The following is a 25,718-nucleotide window of genomic DNA, read 5'->3' on the forward strand; positions in this document are numbered from 1 at the left end:
TCAGAACACATCTCTTTTATTAGCCAACATATCAATAACTGGGGGGAGGGGAAGATAAGGGAACCTGGGAAGAGGAGGAAAGATCAACCTGTGCAATAAAAGACTGTCATTCGGCAACAAGGCAGAGAGCTTTTTATAATAAAAATATATCTCTTTACAAGTGCAGCCTGAATTCCTCCCCCACCCCTTTTCTGGACTTCCTAGTAACTTTCCCATGTTCTGAAACAGTGCCTGTGGTTAAAAGCCCTGCAAGGGGCTCATATGAAGATGGGTAAAATATTGTTTAATATTGCAAGAATTAAGTAAGTTATAATTTATGAAAATACAAGGGCTCTTAACCACAAGGCAAATCCCTCAATCCACTCACATTTCTGCATGCTGATCTAAGATTGCTCAGGGTTGTTTTACGTAAATGAAATCAGCTTTCTCTATTATTGCTGTCCCCATTTTACAGATGAGAAAACTGAGGCAGTTAAGTTCCCAATGTCACTCATCATGTAAGTGCCAGAAGAAGCACCTGAATCAGGTGTGGCTGACTATAGAGCCCAAGCTCTTAATCATCATGGACACACTTTGTAATTTAACAAGTCAACACCTGCCAAGTAATGAAAGGTATTCCTAAGTTTAAGTCACCAAATTGTAGTTCTATTGGTTGTTGTTTTTCCTCTATGACTTTGAGGAGAAAAAAGACAAAAATCATCCCTGTATTTAACCACCATCAGTTGCACACCTACAACATGTCCATCACTCCGCTCATATTAGGAACATAAACATTAACAAATTGAGTGTCAGTGCCTGAGCAATTCAAAGTTTAGAGGTGAAGAAATCTCTGTAGAAAAAGGAGTTGTGTAAAGTGGAGTAAGTGTGTTCTCAGAAACATTGTCAGGATTATAAGAACATAGAAGGTCCTGGCCTACCCCCTGGGCATGCCTGGAAACCCACAAGGAAAAGGAAAGTACAGTGTGATTCTTACCATGAAAGAAAGAATCCTAAGAAGCAGTCCTTTTTCATTTACCCTTCACTCCGCATGAGATACAAAACCCTCAACTACGACAACGTGCTGGATCATCTCCTGGTTTACAGTGAAGGGTCAAGTATGTTTTCCCCACAAAGTAAATGGCTCCATAATCAATTGTTTTACAGTGTTAGATTTGAGAGGTCTGATAGTTCTATTAGTCTCCTAGCCTAGGTCTCAGAACAGCAAAAACAGATACACAATGAAACATCAAGTCCCAGGTTAGCAGAATGCTATTTCCATGGTTTATGTCAGTGGTCGGCAAACTGCGGCTCCATGTGGTCCGCATGTGTGTGGCTCGCGAGCCGCAGTTTGCCGCTCTGTTGACGAATGAGTTTGCCGACCACTGGTTTATATGAATCAGCCCAGGTAGGACACAGTATGTCAGTCATCTTTTCATTTTAATGAATGTGTTTACCAAGTAGGAGAAACCAGCTTGATTCAATATCTCATAGAGCACTCAATTTCACTAAATTAAAGTTAATAACATTTTCCCATGAGCTATGATAACATCTTGCGGTGAATCACGAAGGAAATGCACCAGGTTGTGTGGAAATGCGGCCATGGGCAGCTCCTGCACCCTGGCAGCCTCTCGACTGGAACGAGGCAAAGGTTAATGTGTGTTCTCATCACCGGTCAGAGGTAGGCGGCTGCATGTCACCCAGGTCTCTGGATCCTATCCAGCTTTCGTGGCTGCAAATTAAGCAATATTCAAGCTGACTTACAGCTGAAAATTGTATCTAGAAATACATCACACACAGAAAGTTGAGGAAGAATTACAAGTAGAAGTTAGAAACAATTACAAATGAATAGATCCGAACCGGACAATGCTGCAACTACTACTAAACCTTACGTATACAGTGAAATGCATTATCGATAAACTTTCAATTACATATTCAGCCTAGAAACACTATATTCCCTCCCTTCTGATGAGTGAAGTTTTCAACTGCAACTATGCCAAGGAAGTGGTTTAAAGATAGGATGTTTAGCATTCCACTTTATCATTGATGCCATAACTCTGCAGCGGACCATTGCTATACAATGTAATGCAGTTACCTGCGTAAGGGTTGTAATAGTTCTCAGGGACTCCATTCAAACGAATGGTATCTCTATTCTCTTAGTCCCTCCTGCTGCTGATGGGAAGCTGGGTCTTCTCCCTTTGTGCCTCTGTGTCGTGACTCTGTAACTCCTGCCTTTTTAATTAGTCCTCGCTTTCTGCAGTGGCAGGTGGCAGAAGTTACAGGGCAGGCTCTTCCGGGCCAGCTTGCTCTCTAAAGTCAAACTCACTCTTAATTATAGTCCCTAATACTTCAACCTCTCTCCATTTACCAAATACCATCACTCCCATTCTCTCATTTGATTTTCACAATATCTCCGTGAAGGAGGCGGGGCAGGGATTGCTATGCTCCGTTTATATAGATGAGGAAACAGAGGACCCAGGAAGCATTCAAGGCCACAGGTCCCCCATCAGATCAAGAGCAAACTCGGGACTTCAAATGCTAGTCCTGTTCTCTTCCCAGAATATGTTGCTTAGTAATGTCAGATAAATAACTTTTGTTAGTGTTGTTACTGATATTACATTCATTACTGCATTTAATCGGCATAAAATCTTAATAGGCCGGCCACTAGTCTCTTTAAGCCTATAGATGACAACATCTTGGAGACATCATCTCATTTGCTTGCAGTCAGATGCCTGGCCATACGTTTGGCTTCAAAGTACTTTACATCATCCCTGATTGCCTTTGGACAATCAAGGTACAAAATAAAGCTAGTAATTCTTTAAAGATGGCACCAATTGAGCTAAGAAAAAAAAAAGGGAATTTGTAAAGGTTAAACTTTGGCTCTTGTTTGAGCAAAATAATGTTCTCCTTTTCTAAAAGATTTGAAGCCTTGATATCAAATGTACTGCAAACGTATAGTCATTGCAAAGTTACATGGTAACTGAGAAAGAGGTTGTTGGGAAGCTCAAATACATAGATCAAAGAGCCTAAAAAAACCCTGTGCACTCATATCTGTTGATAATGTGTCAAACTCAAAAATGTAGAACATTCTTATCATCTACTTGCCTCAGGCTATGACCTATGAGAGTCTCTTATCACCATTATCATTGCAAATAAGTGTAGCCATTCTTTAATTTCATGTATATGTCGTCAAAACACTTTGTACTTCCAGTTACACACATAGGTGCTAACCAGATCTAAAATTATCAAAGAATCACATTTGGTTTAAAAAAAAATTACAATAAATCGTAAATCTAGAACCGAAGGGGTGTTTAGTTGTTTCAAGGAGGTATAATCATCTCATCTAAATGTGTTACACCCTCCACAAGACCACCCTGCTTCCTCTCACCCCAGGGTTGCATAACCTAATGCTTGCAGGTACCGGGCTTGGACACCAAATGTGCACAGCAGCCTGGAGGAGTCAGGGCTGACAAGCACAGCCCCACTTAAAGGAAAGCGGGTTTCACCCAAACACACCTACACTCCACTCAGCTGCAACTATGGCCAAGAGCCAAAGGGACTCCAATGCCATTGGCCAAAGGCCAAAACTAGCCCGCGAGGCCTTCTGTGTTTATTACACACGGAAAGATCCCTAACTGTTCACAAATTATTAAGTGCAGTTCTCTTTTTAAAATCTATTTCATAGTATGAAGCTTTTTAAAAAGTTCTAATACTTTAAGAAAAAATGCCATTTTTAAGTTGCTGTTCTATAAATATAGACTAGAAAGGGGCTCTTTAGAGAAATAGAACTCTTCCTACACTAATTAAGAGAGACAAATACAGGTTATTTTTTTCCTCCCAATTAAATGCCGCCTTTCATGCATCTCTCCAGGCGGCTTCCTTTTACTCTCTATAAGATATAGGAAAATTATGTGTGGAATATGCCAGCTCTGGTTCCTGCTTAAACAAACTCTCTGCCCAATGGGGGAGATGGTGCAAAGAAACAAGAAATGCATTAAATTTTCTGTACATTCTTAGAACAATCCTCCCACACCAAAACTATTAGTTATCTGAAGCATGTGAAATATCTTTCCTATTTGTGATACATCTGCACATTCATTTTAAAGGCATTCGATTAAACAAATCTGTTATGAGTGCCCAGATTCTAACTGTAATAATTACAGTTTGCTTCATAACTTGCTTTTCAGGTTCCTAGGAATCTGCTCCTCCCAGAAATCATTTTATTAAAAGTTAAAATCATTTTAGAAATTTTAAGTAAAATCAATGTTACATCTCTCAAACCAACAAGAATGAATCAAGATCAGAAAGCAGTGACAGCTAAAGTCATAGGTTCAACAAAAGTAAGTCCTTCCAAGCTCACCTGAATTTTAAAATAAGCTTACTAGTCTTACAGAGAGATAGAATTTCATAATTGTGGAATATATTGGTTTTGGGGGGAAATCTGCCATTCCTTTCTTTCTTTCTTTCTTTCTTTCTTTCTTTCTTTCTTTCTTTTTTTTCTTTCTTCCTTTCTCCTTTTCTTTCTTTCTTTCTTTCTTTCTTTCTTTCTTTCTTTCTTTCTTAACCCTCACCCAAGGATATTTTTTCCATTAATTTTTAGAGAGAGTGGGAGGGAGAGAGACAGAGTGAGAGAAACACCGATATGAGAGAGACACATCGATGGGTTACCTCCTCCATGCACCCCGACCAGGGCCTGGGCTGGGGAGGAGCCTGCAACCAAGGTACAGGTGCCCTTGATCAGAATCGAACCAGGAACCTTTCAGTCTGCAGGCCGACACTCTGTCCACTGAGTCATTTCTTGATAAACTTATGTACAAGATGGAAAATATATGAGATAGATTATGAGAAGCTTAGGATAGCAAATGCATACCAGGTCAGGTCACCATACACAAAGAACTCCAACTCATGACTGATATAAAACAGGGGAGGTTAAATGAATGAAACATCTCTGGGAGTGTGCCCAAAGCTCTGTCTGTTTTGCTACCTCTCCCATTTCTGTGTCCCCTTTAAATATCTTGTAATCAAACGCCAGGAAAAAGTCCCAGAAGTCAGTCTTGCTTGTCAAATGAGTGCATGTCACAAATTTAATACACTGATTGAAATACTTGACTTTCAGAATGATCTAAATAGACTAGAATAGAGTGCCAACACCACAAATAATGCTTGACAAGGATAAACGTGTATTTCCGTGTCTGCGTTTAAAATTAAATTCACTGCCTAATCATAAGAGAGAGAAAAAATCTGACAATTCTTCAGATGGAATAATGGGTTATACCCTGATTCCAAGTTCATCTCAGACTGCAAGGGAGAGAGAAGCATGAAGGAGAAGGAGTAGCACGTGTTTCCGTGCTTGAAAGACTCCAGGCTCTGTGTTTGCAAGCTGTGTGATCTCAGGACTTAACCGAAGTCTTAGTTTCCACCTCTAAAAAATGGCAATAATAATGACCTCTTGAGGAGTATAAGGACTAAGTAGCATATTAAACATAATAATAGTATTAATAATGATGATAGTAACTTTATCACTTACTTGAATCATTAACTGCTATTACTATGCCAAGTAGTCGACATTCATTATCATGTCCATCTGTATTCTATTATTGTATTTAGCACATAGTAGGTTTCTAATAAACCATAGTGCTCATCATTAACTAGCTGGCCTTGTAGCATTATCCAGGAGGATCATTCATAAACATTTCATTAAAACTTCCTTATTCTAGACTCTAGACTCCTGTGAGGACCAGTTCTATCACAAGTTATGACTGTAATTCATTCACACATATTTTACAGTAGGGCTCTTCTTTAGAATAGCTGTTTGTTTTCTCTGTTCTTGAAGTCTCAAAAATGGTGGCAAGTCTTTCTCAGTGGATAGTCACATATACCTCCTGATCTTTATCAGCTTAGGCCACTTTGAAGAATGACTTTAACAATTGTGACAGAGACTAATTTTGTGTCATATCATTCCAAATATAACTTGAAAATGTAACAAAAATCTATCTACCTGTTTTTGATGATGCCATAACAGTAACTCATATTGAATCATCATATTGTACACACCTGAAACTAAAATAGTATTATATGTCAACTATATCTCAATAACCTTAAAAATATTTTTATTTGTCATATGAGACGCTATCATGGAATACTATGGGCTACTCTGGGAGAAATTTAACAGATTTAGAGAACATCCAGAAGAAAGTAGCTGGGATTATAAAGGCTGTAAAAACCATGTCTGAGGATTATAGTTGAAAGACTATGAATTTTTAACATATAAAGAATACTGGGGGTGAGGGTGAGGAAAAAAAAAGATGCTCTCCTGAAATGTTTGAAAGGTTTCCCTGTGGAATCATGAACAGTTACAGGATGTAAGCAAAATGAAGGAGCTAAGAATGAGTAACCCAAGAGCAAGGAAATGGCAACAATGGAACCACTACAGTAGAGAAAGTCCTATGTCACTAGAAATGTTTAAGCAAAGGGCCAAACTATCAGATTCTGGGACTGTTATAAAAATACCTCCCACCTGCAATATCATGTGAGGTCACAGGTTTCAAACTAATGTCCCATAGGTAAATCAGACATGTTAATTTGGCCCTACATAGTGTTTCTCTTCTAATCTGAATTGTGCAAATATTTTCAAATTTGAAAGTTATCATTAAATCTCCATATTTTCAGTTTCCCTTCAAAATCAGAAAATAGGGTAGTACTCATAGCCAAACAGTGACAACCAGCAGAAATCAGATTTAGACAGTTTATCATACTCTACGGCTAAAACTATTTGTGTTCCTATTTCCCTGGGACTCCCAAATTAAATGATCTCTGGAGTGTCTTCAACCATCAGGATTCTCTACCCAAGTCCAGCCAGTGTGGCCCAGTGGTTGAGCATCAACTCATGGACCAAGAGGCCACTGGTTTGATTCCTGGTCAGGGCACATGCCCGGGTTGCAGGCTCTATCCCCAAGTAGGGGGCGTGCAGGTGCAGGAGGCAATCAACTGATGTTTCTCATCTGTGTTTCTATCTTTCTATCCCTCTCCCTTCCTCTCTAAAATTAATAAAAACATATTTTAACAAAAAGAATCAAATCCAAATGGAAAGAACTCTGGGTTTTGAGGCAAAAGAAGCTCTAAATATGAATCCAACTTGCTGCAGTTTGTGTCCTTGGACAAGGTGCTTCAGCTCTCTGGTTCTCTTTTCTCTAATGAAGAAACATTTTTTTCTAGCATCCCATAGGATTGCAGTCAAGGGTGATAGGAAATAATTTCTGTAAACAATGCTGAAACACTTGTAAAACTAAGATGTTATTGCCAAAAACACAGCATGGTTTATTTATTCATTTCAAGGATAGGATATGGCTTCAAATATTTTCTTAAAGTAACAATAGAGTTGTTAAATATGTGAAATACCTATATTTTAAATGACCATAGATGAAATTATAGCTATCTGATGAAATAATAAAAGTCCAGGAGGGAACATTGTCTATATATGTATGTGCATTTAACACCTTTTTATCCCTTAGTTGAGTCAAATATATTAATTTAACATATTTTATACCTACTTCATGACACTTCACCGAGAGTTCAGCAACTTCACTTTTTAAAAGGTATGAAAATATACAGATGGGAAAAGAAGGTAGGACACTGACAATTTTCACAAATGTCAAGTTTCACGATAGAAAATAGCGCCACTCCTAAATGACTCGTCCTTATTGCTGCGTACACCACAAGCATTTGCAACACTCTGTTTTCATACATCTGATTAGAGATAGGGGTTGTCAAAGAGTCACTGGAGTGAGGCTACCAGAAGTAAGGGAGTGAGCTACAGAGTTAGAATATAGCTGCTAGAGAGTGAGATGCTTGAAATTCAGGTCATGGACATGGGGCAATTGTTGCAGAGGACAGGATACAGTTTGCAGTGGTTCTCGAAGTGTGGTCCTCAGATCAGCAACATCAGCATCACTCTCAACTTGTCAGAAATGCAAAGTCTCCAGCCCCACCCCAGACTTACCGAGACAAGAATTTTGGGGGTGGGACCCAGAACTCTGTATTTTAAAAAATCCTCCAGGTGATTCTGATGCATGCCAAAACTTAAGAACCATAAGCCTAGGGTATGTCTATGGTAGTAGTAGTCACTCAAGGAGAATTCAAGGAACTGACCAGGATATTGGAGAAATGATCTACATAGAGATTATAATAATCAAGAGTTATGACCAGAGTAGTTTTGAGGAAAGAGAGTCAATCAGGAACTAAAATCTTCAAGAACTTTGGAGGCATGGCGTGGGGGGTAGGGGGTGACCATGACAAGGGAGGGTGGCTGGTAATGTAGCTGGAGGGTTCAAACTTCAAACCAAACAGCACGTGGAAAGGCCCTGTGGCTGCATGAACAAGAGTCTGGAAAAAAAAAGGGTCAGCATGACCAGTCAGAGGTACAGCGTGGCATGAGATAAGGTACAGAGGTGGGGAAAGGATAGGATTCTTACCCTAGAACTAAATTAAAATAACACAATGATTTTAAAGTGGCCAAAAGTGACCTTTTTCAAAGGTTCTTGTGGCAACCATGTAGCGACAAAGACTAATGGCCAGACTGTCATGCTGATCAAGAATGTAAGACTGGTTGATTAGAGATAGGCTCAAAATGTTAGAAATGTCACAGGTAATTCCCAGTTTCTGGTTTGCACAACTGGTGCCATTTTACTGAGATAGAGAAGTGGAGAGTAGCGAGGGGAAAACTCTAAGACTTCTGATAAGAATGATTATGTTATAATCATATAACCTTATAACGAAATGCGATAGGTGCTATAATTCAGTGAATGGTAGGCTGTGAAGCCAGGATGCTAAGGCTCAAGTCCCAGCTCTACCACTTTGTAGCTGCCAACTTTTGAGCAAGTAATCAACCATTTGTCTTTACAATGGAAATAATAAGACTTCATAAGTGAGAATAAAAGGTCTTTATCTTCCAGGGAAAAGGCTGATGGTTCTGCAGCCACAGTCAGGAGAAACTGCCGTTCAACCCGTACAAATCAATCATCGGAGGTTTTGTACCAGGACACAAACTTCTAAAAGCCAGCTAGTCTCGGAGAGACCCTCCTTCTGAAAGTCAGCCAATCAATTCCAGGAACCCCACCTTCACAGGTAAAGGGCAGCCTGGCTGAAGGCCTCTGCTTTCAAGTCAGGCGGTCCCAGAACTCCTCTCTCCCCGCTCTCTCCTACTCCATCCCCTGCCTCCCTCAAGGAGAAACTAAGATCCTCCACTACCTTAAAAGCTGCCTCTTTCCTTTCATGTAATAAATTGTATCTGTTTCTGTACCAATTTCCCTCTGTACCACATTTTTAACAAGAGATGGGAACCAGAAATATATTTCCTTCTCCAGGTTTCAAAAGCAAAGCAGACCTGAGGATACACACACTATCCCTTAGTGAATGAAATTATGAAGAGTCCAGCTACTCAGGACCAATTTGTAATCAGAACATCAAGCCCCACTGTAGGAAATGTCAATCCTGGCACAGACTTGATGAGCTAAGATTGAGCACACGGGCCAGTTTATCATATTATCCCAACTGCCTCTTTGAAAGCTGGCAGGCCCAATTGGAGTACAAAAAGGATTTCAGTTTGAGTGATTTTGCATCTGAAAAGGAACCACCCAGCCTGAAAATTGAAGACATCTAATATAAATATTTTCTCAAAATCAAGTGGTCCTAGATGTATGTCTCTCCTCACTATGACATATAAAAATAAAAATCTTGCTATGCATTCAGAAATACTTTTGTTGTTAAAAATATGTTTTCATTCATTAAAAATGCATTAACTCATTCCAAGAATTTTTTTTTATTATTAATCCTCACCCGAGGATATTTTTCCATGGATTTTTAGAGAGAGTGGAAGAGAGAGGGAAAGACAGAGAGAAATATTGATGTGAGAGAAACACAAGGATTGGTTGCCTCCTGCAAGAGTCCCAGGCCAGGAACAGGTTCATGGCCTTGCCTGAAATCGAACCCAGGACCCTTCAGTCCGTAGGCCAATACTCTATCCACTGAGCCAAACCAACTAGGGCCCATTGCAAGCACTTTGATACAGTGTCCCTTTATTTCTCTCTTTGAGCTTGTGGAGGGAACACTGGGACAATCACACCAAAAGCTTCATTAAGGTAGAGTGGGGAGGGCAGAATTGGCCGGCATTAACTCTCCATGCTGTTTAATTTCATTCTACTTCCAACAAAACAAATGATTTTTCAAACTTAAAAACAAACAAAACAAAACAAAACAAAAAACCTGTCTCTTTGAGTTCAAAGTAAAACTTCCTCTTACCTTGGCAGGTATGGAGTTTCCCAGCTGATAACTGAAAACGTGCTTCTCTAAGCAATCCCACCTAATTCTCTGCCCACCAAAAGGGTGGAGCCGCCTCAGTCTCTTCCCTTAGTTTTACACCAGCCAAGCTAGTGAGTTCACTTCCTAATCCATTCAGTTATTCAAGTGTTTTTTCTTGAGCAATTGTTGAACTACAGCTAGTACAGCAACTAGACTGAAGCTAAGGTCGTTCAATTAAAACAACTGAGCAATTGTATACTGGGTACATGCCTACACTTCCTTTCAGTTCACCAGGACTATATGAGAGGCAGTTGCACTGAAAAATCCCGGACTCCTGTAAAAGAAAATGTATTTTCGTGTAATTTAGAAATACCATACAACTTTCTTTAACTATTCTAGAAAGGCCTAGCTGAGGCAGCTCAGATAGAATATTTTGTTCTTATTACCAACAGCTCCTTCCTAGGAGGCATGTGCTACTGTATTCCTCTACTTCAAGCACCACTAGCTCCCTCGTCGGTTCTCAGATGAGAAAGGCACAGTCCCACCTGAGGGCCTCTGCACTTGCTCTCCTTTCTGCATGGAATGGCAGCAGTAAGTCTCAAAAACACACCATAGTTTTTTCTTCTCAACCTGTTTGGGGTAAGTAAATTGTGTCTCCAGATTCCTCAAGAAGAGAAAGCATTGTCTGTACTTGCCTCTTATCTCCCCAAAGTATATCACCCAGAGTAAGGGTAAACATTATTTTTGAAACCTTTGTTTCAATTATGTGTGTGAATATGTTGTATCTGTATGTGGACATGTGGACAGTGGGTAGCAGAATACAATAGAATAGGAGACATTTGTAAATAACCCAGAGTAAAAGTATTGTTTTTTAAAAACCATTGTGTCAGTTGTGGGTGAGGCTATGTGCTAGGGCAGTGGTCGGCAAACTCATTAGTCAACAGAGCCAAATATCAACAGTACAATGATTGAAATTTCTTTTGAGAGCCAAATTTTTTAAACTTAAACTTCTTCTAACGCCACTTCTTCAAAATAGACTCGCCCAGGCCGTGGTATTTTGTGGAAGAGCCACACTCAAGGGGCCAAAGAGCCGCATGTGGCTCGCGAGCCACAGTTTGACGACCACGGTGCTAGGGTTAGGATGCAAAGTGTCTTCCTGAATGTACACCACAGTGATGGGAAAGCTGCAGGACAAGATGTTCCCCAAGTTCCTTTCAAGCGTGGCGTTTTCTAAGTCAAGTGGAGACAGCATTACCTAGTGAAGTCTGAAAATAAGAACAGTCTTCATTCAAAGCCCTGCTCTGCCATGTACAACACTGAGGATTTAGTGCACATTGACTCCCACTTCTCAGTTTCCTTAGCAGTTTCTAAAGATCTCCTGCGTAGACTTGGATGTCTGGGACCAGGGAAAAGGAAGGAGGTGCCACCTTTCCTCCTGACCTTCCGCACTGCTTCTCAATATTTTCCTGTGCAGATGATCAGGTTTTTTTTACTATTCAGGTTTTATCCTCCCCCCACTTTTCAGCAAATTTGTTCTCTCTGTGGTAATAGCATAATTCCCCAACCCATATCTACAGCGGTGCGTTACTGGGCACATGAGATGAGAAAATACATACAAAGAACTTGGAACCATGTTGGCACATAGTAAGTCCTCCTTAAATGGCAATATTAGTAACAGCAGTAGAAGTAGTAGTAGGTAGTGTGGTGGTGGTGATGCTGGTAGTATTCATCCTTGATACCTGTGAAAATGCCTCCATAAGGTGAGAGGTATGAGATGAGATGTATGGGTGAGATGTTAGGTCTAGACAACTAAAGTAGCTAAATGATATCCTATGTGGGAAGTTTTGCATTTTAGTGGAGGACCATAGAAAACCCCAAATTATTTGAAGCCCAAAGGAATTACTCTTAATGAAGGGATTTTTAGACACTCAGAGAAGTTAGGGAAGGGAACAATTTGTTCTGGTGGTAAAAAAAAAAAAAAAAGAGAGGTGCCTCTCCCTTGTACCCAACTCTTACACACCAAATCAAAAGTAACATCAGTAATTTCAGACTGATTATGATTAAGAAGCAAAGAGAATTCTTATCTGTGCCCTTTTCCTTGAATAATCACAGTCTTGTTACTTTGGGTTGGTTTGGCAAGCCTTTTGGGATCAGGGAATGTGCTCTGTTGAGATGGTGCTGCTGCCTCATCAGCACTGATTATGTTTCCAAAGGATCATCCACAATATATCGCACCAACGGCCCATGTCTTACTGTCTCCATAGCACTGACACCACGTGATAAAAATCTATGTGTTAACAACGTTAGAGCACTCTACACACATTTCTGTGTCTGAGATGCATTTAAACTGATCCATTTAGTCAGACTCCAAGGCACCCCAGAGGTAGAGAAAGGGGTCCCAAGGTAGACCTGCTTCCCATCTAAGAAAGCGTTAAGAAGAAAAGGGAGCATGATCAGAACCACTCCTTTGCCAACAATGCTCACCAGGGGCTTGGCAGTGAATGTCCATGTATCTCTAAATCTCCTTGAAATATCACACTCAAGAGCATTGAAGGGACATCCCTGCCAAGCCATGTTTCCTTGTTTGAGAAGTAGACTTGGAACCTTAGAGGCCAGTAAGACCTTGCCAAGCAGCGCAGGACCTGCGAGGATGCTCTCACCAACTCCTCTGACACTTGGGTTTACCCTACCAGCAAATCATTTCAGTTTTGCTTCCCTACTTTTCAGCATGAGCTTTATCTTGGGATGTTGCAGAGTACGGGTGTGTACATGCAGAAGGCGTGCGAGCATGCCTTCAAAGCAACAAGGAGCTCACCATGAATGTGTTAATCACTCTCAGCTGTGCAGTAAGAGTCCTGGGGTTGCAGCCAGAAACCTCTGGCTCTCACATTGGCTCTGGCACTAACTTGCTGGGTGACCTCAGGCAAGTCCCTTTCTTTCTTTGAGTCTCTCAGTTTGCTCATCGCTCATACAAGCTGGTAGAACTAGACTATCTCTAATCTTGGTTCTAATTCCAGGAGCCTATTAATTTTGAAAACTTTGGGGCTGAGAAACAAAATTGTTTTTTCTGAGCAACTAATTATACGAACAGATAAAATCACATTAACCTATAAATCAGAGTGTCCCTTCTAATTATATCTTGAGCAACATCACAATGGAACTTGCCCAAAGCTATTAACATAGTTAATCAACAACTGCGGATACCATTAGGCTCCTCTTTCATCAGAAGAACTGGTGCCTCTGGGGACACATGACACCACAGGGTTTTCAGTTTCCTTGTTTGGATGACCACTTTTTCTTGGTCATGGAGAATTAGCTCAAAGTTTCAACTGGTCCTTCAAAGTATTTTGTGACTTTTCTGTATGTCACACACTTTCCTGGGCGCTGTAGATACAACTTCAGTTAAGACCAGGTTCCTGGTCTCAAGAAGCTTTTAGACAGAGCAGCTATAGAAAGTAAAGGGACATGCGTACTGCATCTTACGTGGAGGAAGACACATAAAGACATCTAACTCAGCCCTTGAGGAGTCGAGGGAGATTTTCCAAGAAGCAATATCTACGCTGAGGTTAGAAACAGGTGACAGCCAACCCAGCCAAAGCAGCAGGGGATGGATCCAGGAATCCTTCCCAATCGCTAAAAAAACAAACAAAAGCAAATGTTTGGAGGTGACTTAACCAAATGTATCCTTCCAAATTCAAGAGATCTTGATTTTAATTGGGTTCAATTAAAATGCAAATCAGAATAGGTTTCATATTCAACACTGTCTTAACGCGTAAGGGAGTGAGTCACACCAATGCCACAGTAAGAGTTGGGGGGTGAGGGGGAGGTGAAAAGGACAGAACCAGATTTGAAGTCTCAAATCTGTTACGTAGGATCTGTGTGACCTGAGCAAGTTGTTTAACCTCCTAACCCAGAGGTCAGCAAACTGCGGCTCGCGAGCCACATGCAGCTCTTTGGCCCCTTGAGTGTGGCTCTTCCACAAAATACCACGGCCTGGGCGAGTCTATTTTGAAGAAGTGGCATGAGAAGAAGTTTAAGTTTAAAAAATTTGGCTCTCAAAAGAAATTTCAATCGTTGTCCTGTTGATATTTGGCTCTGTTGACTAATGAGTTTGCCGACCACTGTCCTAACTTATGTGAGGTCAATGGAGCCCGGCACATGGCAAACGTTTCACAAACACTAAAGAACCAGTGAGTCCTTACCACATGCCAGGCACCCTGCTCAGTACTTCAGGTACAGATCAAGGCGAGTCCTGGCAGCATACACAGAAGGGGCACCCTGTTCTTGTCTTCAATGCCTAGGTGAGGAAATGGAAAGTTGGGGACGTTCAATAACCACACCAATGTTATAACAGCTAGCAGGTGGAGGCAGGCACTGATGGCTAGTTGTCTGCACTCAGAGCCCAGGTCGTCACCACTTCTCCACTGCCATCCAGGCCAGAAAACTAGCCTTGTCCCACTGCAATGGCAAAAAGGTCCCAGCGTATTAAAGATGCAGACATTGTGAACTTAAGTTATCCCTCGGTTTGCAATCTACTCACAAATGACTGTCATTATTTAAAGCACATGTATCACAGTTGCTTATCAAAGCTACCTAAGGCTCAATTACCATCTTTGAATAAGAGGTCAGGGTTAAAAGCAACAGATTCAGAACACAAATTTGGATCTGAAAAGGGAAAGATGACAAAACAGTTTCCTGGACCAGATGTCTGGCACCTTTGGACACTATTCAACGACATGGAAGGGAAAAGATGTTGAAGTCACCGGGAAAACAATGTAAGTGGGCCAGAAAGACACAAGAGTGCGTGCGGTGGCTCCTTGTCGCCTGCGGAAGGAGGCGCTGACAGATTCTGAGGGGAGTCAGAAGCGTGAGAACGAAGTGGAGGGAAGGGTCTTTCTTTTTTAAAAAAAAAAAATATTCAATTGATTTTTTTACAGAGAGGAGGGGAGAGGGATAGAGAGTTAGAAACATTGATTCAGCTGCCTCCTGCACACCTCCCACTGGGGATGTGCCCGGAACCAAGGTACATGCCCTTGACCGGAATCACACCTGGGACCCTTCAGTCCGCAGGCCAACGCTCTAACCACTGTGCCAAACCGGTTAGGGTGGGAAGGGTCTTTCTTACACCACAGCTAAATCCACCAGATTGGGAAACAGAGCTGACACTCTGGTGTCCGTCACTTTGTGTCAAGTATTTGTACAAATACGGACACTGATGCATTGAAGGAGCATTTGATGTTTCCTTAAATGCTCTCTGACTTGGCACAGGAAAAACTGAGTATAACGAACATCAATGTGATTAGCACACCTCTCAAAGAGCGTTCAAAGCTGCCTCTGGGTTGACCAGCTGTTGCCTTACCCGCGTTACCTCAGTGTGGGCTGCAGCATACAGAGTGTACTACTTTTCTGTGTGTGTATTTTGCTGGGAGCAGGAGGGGCTTGGAGTTGCCTCCTGAAGCTGTTTGAAAGGGATCCACAGCATCAGGAGCTACAGAGTAACTGGGGCAAAAGATAATGAATGTGCAGATGCCGACTCCAGGCAGGGACTAAAAATACAGACAGCTGGGCTCTTTGCCCCAAGATTCAGTAAGGCTCTAGTGGGGTCCAGGAACTTGACTAAGATGCTCATGGGACCTTGACGATCAGCCAGACATGATCCTCACTGCTGTGGTGGGGACGAGGCTACACGGGGCCTCAAGCTATCAGGGCACTTGTCCCATTTCTGGCACCCAATGGTGGAAGGATCTCCGACAAGTCACTTCTCACTTTCTTCAGCCGCTTCTCCTTTTCCTCAATTGATAAACTGGGGAGAGAACGTGCTCGGAAAAGATCTCAAAGGCTTGTCGGCTCCATCTGTCTAGAATGGAGTGCTGGGATTAGGAGCCAGCATGGTATGTAATTAGAACCTTAGACCCCTGGAGTCAACCTGGTTTTGAATTTCAGCACCGCTGCTTTCCAGTTGCCGGGCCATGAACAACTAATATCATTTCTCTGGGACAAGTATCATCATTTCTCTAAGTCTCAACTTCCTAAAGTATAAAATGCAGACGCTGATAATGGTGCCTATGGCATCGTTTTTGTGAGTGTTAAATAGGCCCAGGAATAAAGAACGCGCAGGACAGTGCCCTGCTGAGCACTCAATACCTGTTAGTCGTGGACACCCCTGACAAGGTCAACCAGAGCTATCTGCTGTCCCCTGGAGCTGCTGTGATTAATGAGGTTCACGGAAAGGTAACCCTGGCTGAGCAATCCTTGGGCTTGTCCTTTTATCAAGAGAAATCCACAAGAAATGAGCTCTTCTGGGGAGGATGGAATACCAGAGGAGGTGTGAACCTACATCTCTCGAGAGGAAATATGGGAACAAATTACGGAAGGGTGTTATGCCGTCTATTCCATGTTTATAAAGTGTGGATCAGGGACAATCGGTTCAAAATCTACTGGGATACTCAGTGGCACATTCCTGTCCCCGTTGGATCAGACTCCCAGAGGAGTGAGTCCTGTAATTTGCTTTTCTCAGAAGCTACCTCAACAGGGGATAGAGAATCACTGACAAGTATGGTTAATAAAGCAACCCTCCCCATAATTCGCCAGTCCTGGGTTTACCCAGGAAAAAACAGGGAAGGCAAATGAACTTGTGCATCTGTGCATTTTCCAAGAATGTCAACTTCTTACATTCTTGCCATCTCCAATGCAGCTGGGCTCCAAGCAGGTGTCCAATTCCTGCCTAATTCACGACTCCCCAGAGAAACAAACACTCTCCAAGAGCTGGCAACTTAAGGATGTGGATTCTATCAACTTCCTTAGAATGGCCATGTGGTTTATAAAAATTACATACACTCCACTTCCTCTGTCTCCCCTGTTCGCCCATCTTTTCTCTCCTCCCCACTGACTTCCACCTTGTTCCCATTCCTTTCCCTTTACTTTCTTCTCTCACTCGTCTTCAGGTTCCTCTCCCTCCCTTCCACTTCTCTCTCTCGGGCCTCTTCCTCTTATTCTTTGCCCCTCTACCCTATAGCTTTCCTTCTCTTCTTTGCCTCTGTGTGTATTTGTCTCCCTGATTCCCCTCTTGCTCTGACTCTGTGTGTCTCTGTCTTTCTGTGTCTCATCCTGCCCTCCCTGCTTTTCATCCTTGACTGACTCTGTACATCTATCTGTCTCTGTCTTTCTGTCTCTCTGTCATACACAAGACCTCACTGCCCATTTCTCCTCTGGACGCCCCAGCTCCTGGCTCCCTTTCCAACAAGGAGCTTCCAGGGCCAATCTTCCCGCCAAGCATGCTAAATTCAGCTAGCGCCCCATGCTAAATTCAGCTAGCGCCCTCTACAAGTCAAGAGGCTCACTCTTCTTACACGTTCTTGATGATCTGCTGCCAGAGGACTCTAGTGATGAAGGTCCCTGGTGGGGATGGAAACTAAATCACAGCTGAAAAGACGCAGCAGCAAATTGCACACCCAGTGGAAAAGAAACAGAGAGGCCAAACAGCTCTAGTACCCAGAGCCTTCCCCAGAGGGGAAGCCGCTGGGCCAAGTGCTAGCAGTGCAGGGTTCTTTTACATTTTGGAGTGTCCATCACTTTGTTTCCATAGTACAAACAGCTCTCTGCACCATGGGGAGGCAGTGGTGTGATGGTGCCAAGGGGGTGCTGGAAAAGATTTAGCATCTCAGCATCACCATCAAGCGTGTCAAAGCCAATAAACCCCCGCAAAACACAGTCTAGTAAAAACCAACAACCCTCTATGCATGCAGTTTCCATATACTAGTAACTCCCCCTCCCCCACCACACACACACATCCCCAGCTGCTCTTCCATCTTCCAACCAGACACCCATCTCTAAGCACCTCTTTTATAGAAATATCAGAGCTTCTGCCAGGAGCGGGGATATCTGTCCCCAAATCTACAGGTGAGCAAACTGAAGGATGGAGGAATTATGCAGCAGACCTCGGAAGATGCTACTTTGGAGTGCCATCTGGTACAGGATCAGGGTATTTTGCACACTCAAAAATCACCTAAGGATGGTGAGTTCAGAAGAAACTTTTTGAAGTGGAGCCACACCCTCTCCTAATTCTAATCTCTTGGTCTCTCTCTAGTCTCTTTCGGTCCAGCTCTCAAACTCGACCTGTCCCCACACTCAAGTGTGCACACCACGTGTACACACCCTTCACACATACACCCCACTCCTCCATCTGAGTCTCACGATAAAAGTGCTGGAGGCAGGTAAAGAAGAATAAACTCGCCACAGCTCCTGGTACTCCAGCAACTCCCCCTCCCCTTGGTGGAATACAGAGACAAAATGCTGAGGTCTGGCTAGGAGCCCAGCCCAGGGAGCTGGTATACCCTCCACCAGGGACCACGAAGAAGGCTGGGGCTTGCATCTGAGGACCTGCCAAGTCCGCCTCGCTGCTGCTGAATGGCCCCTCAGTTGCCTGCAAGTTGAAACCTCAGTCAGATACACAATGAGGCCGCTGTTTCCCGATAGGAGGCATTTGGATGCCTCACACACTCACCCCAAATCAGGCCTGAGAGCAGAGAGCTCATTTCCTTACCCCTGTTCAGATGCGCCCCTAGAAGCGGCAGCAGCCTGGGCCCCGGGTAGGGAGTGGTTTCCCCTCCCCAGTACCGGCCACAGGAAGCCCGAGCAGGCCACCTGTTGGACTCTGTTAGATCATGCGCCCCCAAACCCGCACCGTGGAGCTGGACGCCCAAGGTACCTGACGCGACATATAAATTTCACTTGCGCCTCCTCCTATGGCTACCTTTCCTGCACGCAATCACACACATGCACACTTCCTTAATATTTCAACAGTCACTTCTCTTTAATCAAGCAGCGCTAAGCCTCCCCTAGGGGCCCGGCTGCCCAGAGCGCGCCGAGGTGGCTGCGGATCTCCAAGCGCTGGGTGCCTGCTTAACATGCCGGCGGCTGACAAGCCCCAAATAGCCTGTTGGTGAGGAACAGTCAGTGGTCTGCTCTACGGAGCCTGTTTCTCCTTGGGAGACGGAAGAGGTCTCCCTCTTTGGTTTGGAATTAAAGGCTTTCAGGGAAGTCCCGAAGGCAACTGGCTTAGGGGAACAAATGTTGCGTTCTGCTGACAAATACCAGGATAGGTGCAAGGAGACTCAACTTTCTCCTATCTCCCTGCCATCCATGCAAGCTCCAAGCTGGGGGGTAAAAGACGCCGCCACAACCAGGCTACTCACCCTGGGTATTGATGCTGCCCCGCAGGGCACCCCCGCAGACTGACCCGCAAGGGATCCTCCAAATGTCTCGCTCCTCTCCCCAGCCACGCGGCGAAGGCTACGCGCTCCAAGCGGGGCAGCCGAGGGCAGTCAATCCCATGGGTGGCGAGTTGGCAGAGGGCGCGCCGCCCGGCTGGGGGCGCATTGCTCCCAGGACTGGTGCAGGCTGCTGCAGGGAGAGGGGCTCCCAGGGAAGTTGGCTGAGCTGGGGGCGGACTTTGGACTTCGCGCTCGCTCAGGCTCGAGCTGCCGGGCGCGTCAGAATAGACAAGGGACTTGTCCGCGGAATTGGGGCAGGCGTGGGCCAACCGGCTTCGGGAAGCCTCCGCGGGCTGCCGCCTAAGAGCGCAGCCACATCCACATGCCTGGAAGCCCCAGCAAAGGCTGGAGCAGAGACCGATGGAGAGAGCAGGGCTGCCTCCTCCCGATTGCGGACACCCCTTGTTCAAAGCCCCGCTCGCCCCAGCCCTCCGAGCCCCTCTTCCAGGCCCTGTCCTCCTCCCCTCCCCTCCTGCTCCTTCGCCTGCTTGCCGGGCTGGGCTCGGGCCAGAAGCTGAGCGGAAGGTGGCCGCAGAGCCCGCAGCATGGAGGGTGATCTCGCCGGCTCTGGCTGGGCTCCGGCAGCGCAGCGGCAGCAGCTGCCGCCGCCTCCCGCGCGCCCACGTGCCGGAGCCCCGGTGTGCGCGCTCCGGCCAGCGGGGCTGGAGGGAGGGAGCGAGGGGAGCCACGGGCGGGGTGGCGGGGACAGCCCGCTCACGGGGGCAGCCAGGGGAAGCCGCTGCCTGAGAGGCTCCCGAGGGCGCAGGGCTCCTCTCTGCAGCTCCGGGAAGACTAGTGTGCAAGGCTGCCCCAGCTTCCCCCTCCCTTTGCAGAGCAGAGGGAGCCTGAGCAAGGCAGGGGTGGGGGTGGGGGGCGCTCCACTCCGCAGGATCAGTCCGGAGCAGCCCTGGAGGCAGCTACATGCCTCCACTAAAGGGACAGGTTGCAAGTATCCTTGAACCCCCTCACCTCTCCCCTGCGAAGAATGGGGTTTGGAAACACCGGGTGAGGAAGTCTGCAGATTCTCAGCGAGAGCTGGTTCCGGCTTGCCCCGCCTTCCTCCCAGAGTAAGCACTTTTCCCGTTAACCAACAGCCTCCAAGGGGCTCCTCCTTCTAGAGAGAAATGAGCTGTCTTGCAAGATGGGCCTGACAACCTCCAATCAATTGACAAATAGTTAGTGAGCACTCACTCTGAGCGACGCCAGGTCCTGGACCAGCCGGCCCTCGCCCGGTTAGGAGTTGTGTTGTACTCTAGGCTCTGCATGGCCTTAGGCAGGCCCTCCCTGGGCCTCCTGGGCTTCAGCCATAAAATGAGGCTCCTTCCTGACTGGAATAAGAAAGATAAATACAAATGAGAGTTTCAAAATTAGAAGACACTTCAAAAGATGGGTAATAGTTCAATACTAACAAGAAACAGTGATTACACTTTTTTAAATCTCAATAATAGAAAATGAGATCTCTAAGGAAACTTATAAACCCATGTGCACTCCCTTACAGAGTTCGTCTCCAATCTTGTTATTATCTTAATGGGGAAACCGAAACCCAGAGAGGACAAACGGCCTGCCCAACATACATACAGCCAGTTTGGTTAGACACAGCCCGGTCCTGCGCTGCTGCTGCCACAGGCCAGGAGCAAATCATGCTCAGCACGATTGTGGTGAGCCATCAGCAGAAGGGGAGAGAGGTTCATTCCCTCTGAGAGTCCCACAAAACACTTCATGAAAGAAGTGGGATTTAAGCTAAATCCTAGAAAGTAGGCAGGATTCTGATCTCTGGAAAAGCAAGATCATCCCAGGGAAGGGAGAGAGGTCAAAATGAAAGATGAAGAAAGAATGTTACAGGAGCAGCAAACAAGTTTGGAGCAGAGGTTTGCCTAGAGGCGATAGGGATCTGTGGAAGGGTTTTAAGCAGTAAAGGAAAAATAATGAAAGCTTCATTTTAGGATGATCAATATGTCCCTGTACAGTGTGCAGGATGGATTAGAAAGGGGGAAATGATGGAGGGGAAGGGAAGAAAGAACAGGAATTGCAGGCAGAGAAAACATTAGGTCAAGGCAGCTATCCGGATGCTGGTGATAGAAGTCTGATGAAATGTATTGGCTGGTAAGGCTGAAGTAAATGAAACTCTTCTGTCCTGTTCTTAAGATCTGCGTTTTAGGAAGTACTCTGCTGCTGATTGCAGAGGGCACTGTAAGGAAAGGCATGCATGCCTGAGATCCGATGGGAAATTGGGGGCTAACCCTCAGAGACAACAGAGGAGCTTTTGCCAATAATTGATCCTAAGCTTATCTGGTCCCTTGGTTTCAACATTCAGCACCTGGGAGCTGGACAGCAACAGTCTTTGGAAAAAACTGGGGTAGGTTTAAGATTTTTCTCAATCAACCAAAAGCGACACCCAGAAAGGGAAAGAAAAATGTTGTTTTCTTTCATTCCTTGGAGACTCTTGAAGTCACAAATAGATGTTCAAGGGATTCCTCAGGTCTTCCACTGTAAACACTCTATCTCCTTCTGCAGACCAGCAGCCACAGAATCACCAGGGAACTTGCCAGAAACAGAATCTGAGGAGCCATCTTAGCCCAACTGGGGCGAAATCCTCATCTTAACAAGATTCCTAATTGATTCACATTACACATGAAGTTTCAGAAGCATTTCTCTGTTTCTGTCCTAAGCTAGCGTTCGTCAAATTTTTAAGTGTGATGCACAGTAAAACTCAAAAAATTTTAGCCTGGCCAGCGTGTCTCAGTGGTTGAGCATCGACCTATGAACCAGGAGGTTAAGGTTCAATTCCCAGTCATGGCACATGCTCGTGTTGCAGGTCTGATCCCCAGTGTGGGGCGTGCAGGAGGCAGCCCATCAATGATTCTCTCTCATCATTGATGTTTATATTTCCCTCTCCCTCTCTTTTCCTCTCTCTGAAATCAAGAAAGATATTTTTTTAAATATTTTAGCCCTAGCTGGTTTGGCTCAGTGGATGGAGCATTGGCCTGCGGACTAAAGTGTCCCGGGTTTGATTCCAGCCAGGGGCACATGCCCAGGTTGTGGGCTCGATCTCCCCCAGTAAGGGATGTGCAGGAGGCAGCCAATCGGTGATTCTCTCTCATCATTGATGTTTCTATCTCTCTAGCTCTCTCCCTTCCTCTCTGAAATCAATAAAAATATATTTTTAAAAAATGTTTTATATTACACCATTGCTACACACACTAAATTATAACTTATATAAAAGTTTCACAAAACAACACATATGCTTATCTGTGATTTACTTCAATATTTTCTATTCAATTTATTTTATTTCTTTTAAAATGTACTGGTCATGACCTACTAATTGGCTCTGTGACCTGCTAATGGGCTGAAGTTTGTGGTTTGAAAAATATTGAGTTGTGCTATTAAGTCTTTCCATTTGAGGTTTTGGTTGCATATATGTATCTTACCTCTTCTATTAGACTGTGAATTCCTTGAGGTCAAAGTTGGATTTTTTTTTTTATCATTGAAATATAGGCCAGAAGTTAACAGAAAGTTTTATATGTAGTAGCAACTCAGTAAGTATTCCAGGAGTGAATCAATTATTGAATGCATAAATGGATGGAAGCCAGGGATTGGGGGCAGACTGGAGAAGAAGGAAAAGAAATTTGGAGTGTAGGAAAAGACTAAGCCAAGAAAACATGTGGCCAAAACTCCAGTTCCCTGAAGCAAGATCAATGGGGTATCATGCTAAAACAATCATGCATCCCAAATGTTCCTCTGTCAGCCAGAATCTTATTTTCCAATAGAGTTCATCTTTATTGTCTTACAAAATTCCAAACTTTGGGGACTTGAGTTTGAAGAAAAGCATGGAACAGTTAACGCGGATTATTAGAGGAGGAAAATAAGTGAAGAAATGACTAAGGCAAGTTAGTGCAAACCTGACATGAAAGGAAGACAGTTTCTCTTAACTCGTTTCATTTCTGGGACCAGGACTGCTGACTAAGGAGAGGGAGGAACTAGGATAGATTACTTACACTGAGTGGCCAGATCATTATGATCTCTGAATGCATAATAATCTGGCCACTCAGTGCATATCCTATATAATAAAAGGTTAATATGCAAATTGTCCCCTCGACCAGGAGTTCGACCAGTAGGCAGGCTGGCCAACCGCCCATGTCCCCTCCCCCTGGCCAGGCTGGCCGGACCCCACCCACGCATGAATTAATGCACTGGGCCTCTAATATATATATACACACACTGACTGGCCAGATTATTATGTGTTCAGAGATCATAATAATCTGGCCACTCAGTAAATATTGAGGCATGTTTTTTTCTGAGTACACAGAGATACTTGGCAATTATACCTCTCTAAAATTTGAAATGGCTTATTTTTTTATTGTTCACACTATCACAGATGTCCCCCATTTTTCCCTCCTTTACTCACCTCCTATGTTCTTAGGCTCCTCTCTTCACTTCTTTTATCCAGTGCCTTCTCCCCCCAACCTGCTCCCCTCTGATCTCTGTCAGTCTGTTCGATGCATCCACACCTCTGATTCTATTTTGTTCATCAGTTTGTTTTGTTCATTATATTCCACATATAAGTGAGATCATATAGTATTTTTCTTTCTCTGACTGGCTTATTTCACTTAGCATAATAATCTCCAGGTCCATCCATGCTGTTGCAAATGATAAGAGTTCCTTCTTTTTTACAGCTGCATGATATTCCACTGTGTAAATGTACCACAGCTTGTTTATCCACTCATCTACTGAGGGGCTTTTTGGCTATTGTAAATAACACTGCTATGAACATAAGGGTGCATATATTCTTTCTGATTGGTGTTTCAGGATTCTTAGGTTATATTCCCAGACGTGGGATCACTGGGTCAAAATGCAGTTCTATTTTTAACTTTTTGAAGAAACTCCATACTGATTTCCACAGTAGCTGCACCAGTCTGCATTCTCACCAACAGTGCATGAGGGTTCTGGCTTCTTTTGGAGGCATTCATTTCCCTGCCACAAGAAATATAACACAGAGAATGCAAAAGTACTACTGCTCCCCAACCAACAGAACTATAGAGTGGAGAATATTATGATTTATTTAATATAAAGTCAAAACCTGAAGTGTGAATATTAGAGTCACAATGTTTCATACTGCTAAGAGAGCTCAAATGTCCACTAGTGCAAATCCTCATTTTAAAGGGTCTGGAAATTACTGCAGATTCCCGTATCCCAGGGTGCACAAGGAAAGCTGTGAGTCTAGGATTTCATCTCAGGCTTTCAGGCTCAGTCACCATGACTGCCTGTTCTATTTTATATTAGGAACGCTACAGACTAATTCCTACAGGTAGGAATCCTTATTTCAGTGTAAAGAATGATTGATGAATTGCCTGAGAAGGCTGAGAGTGGACAAAATGGTTGAGCATCTACTATGGACTAGGTACTGTAGCAGGTGTTTTGTATGCCTTATTTCATAAAGTCCCCATTTTTTAAAAATCCATGAGGTGAACAAATTTAATTCACATTTTGCAGATGAGGAAAGGAAGGCCCACACACAGTTAATAATGAGTCCAAGATTTTAAGGCTAGAAAGTTCCAAAGCAGGTTTTGAACAAAAGCCTGTTTTACTCCTAAGTCTACAGTCTCCTTTTATGCTTTGCTTCCCAGCCATGGAAGATTTCAAGCCAAAACTGGATGGAACATGGAAGGACAGAATCCTGATTGGAGCAGAGGATTGAAATAGCTGATTTGATAAGTACCCCCTTAATGCTAAGATCCTGGGATGCTGTGAAGGGTTCTTCGCATCACGGTGGAAATACTAAGTAGTTTGAGTACCCCTTGCTGTGCAGAATCCACAAACGGACTCAGTGGTGGCCCATCACACTTGAAAATTAATGCTGCTGTTGAAAGCTGCATTGGCTGAAGCTCAAAAGTAAATTCTGCATCAAGAGAATTTCACTCCCTATGTAAATTAGGGTGCTTGTTTGTCAGGGTAACAAACACCTACCTAAGCTTGCTTGGGGGTGGGGCAGGAAAATGATTTTAAATAATCAAGAGATCAAACATTTGGAAAGTAATGAAGCAAGGCCTCTGGAAGAAACTAGAAGGTGGGAGTGTAATCCTGCTAGATTTTCTACATTCTTTTCTCTCTCTCTATCGCTGTATCTCCTTTTCATCTCATTGTCTTACAATGTTTCTACTTCTTTCCTCTCTTGCT

At 43.9% G+C, this 25,718-nt stretch overlaps 1 protein-coding gene across 1 annotated transcript in view; it reads right to left on the reverse strand.

Annotated features, from left to right (window-relative positions):
- The window catches only part of SGCD (sarcoglycan delta), a gene marked incomplete at its 3' end in the record, with an annotated part of 771,422 nt that extends 751,311 nt beyond the window's left edge, over positions 1-20,111 (reverse strand). The window contains exon 1 of the mRNA XM_080672659.1: positions 19,467-20,111. The remainder of the gene's footprint in view (positions 1-19,466) is intronic.
- Positions 20,112-25,718: the final 5,607 nt, after the last annotated feature.

Source organism: Plecotus auritus (assembly GCF_963455305.1).
Source record: "Plecotus auritus genome assembly, chromosome: 6".
In the NCBI taxonomy this organism is placed as follows: domain Eukaryota; kingdom Metazoa; phylum Chordata; class Mammalia; order Chiroptera; family Vespertilionidae; genus Plecotus; species Plecotus auritus.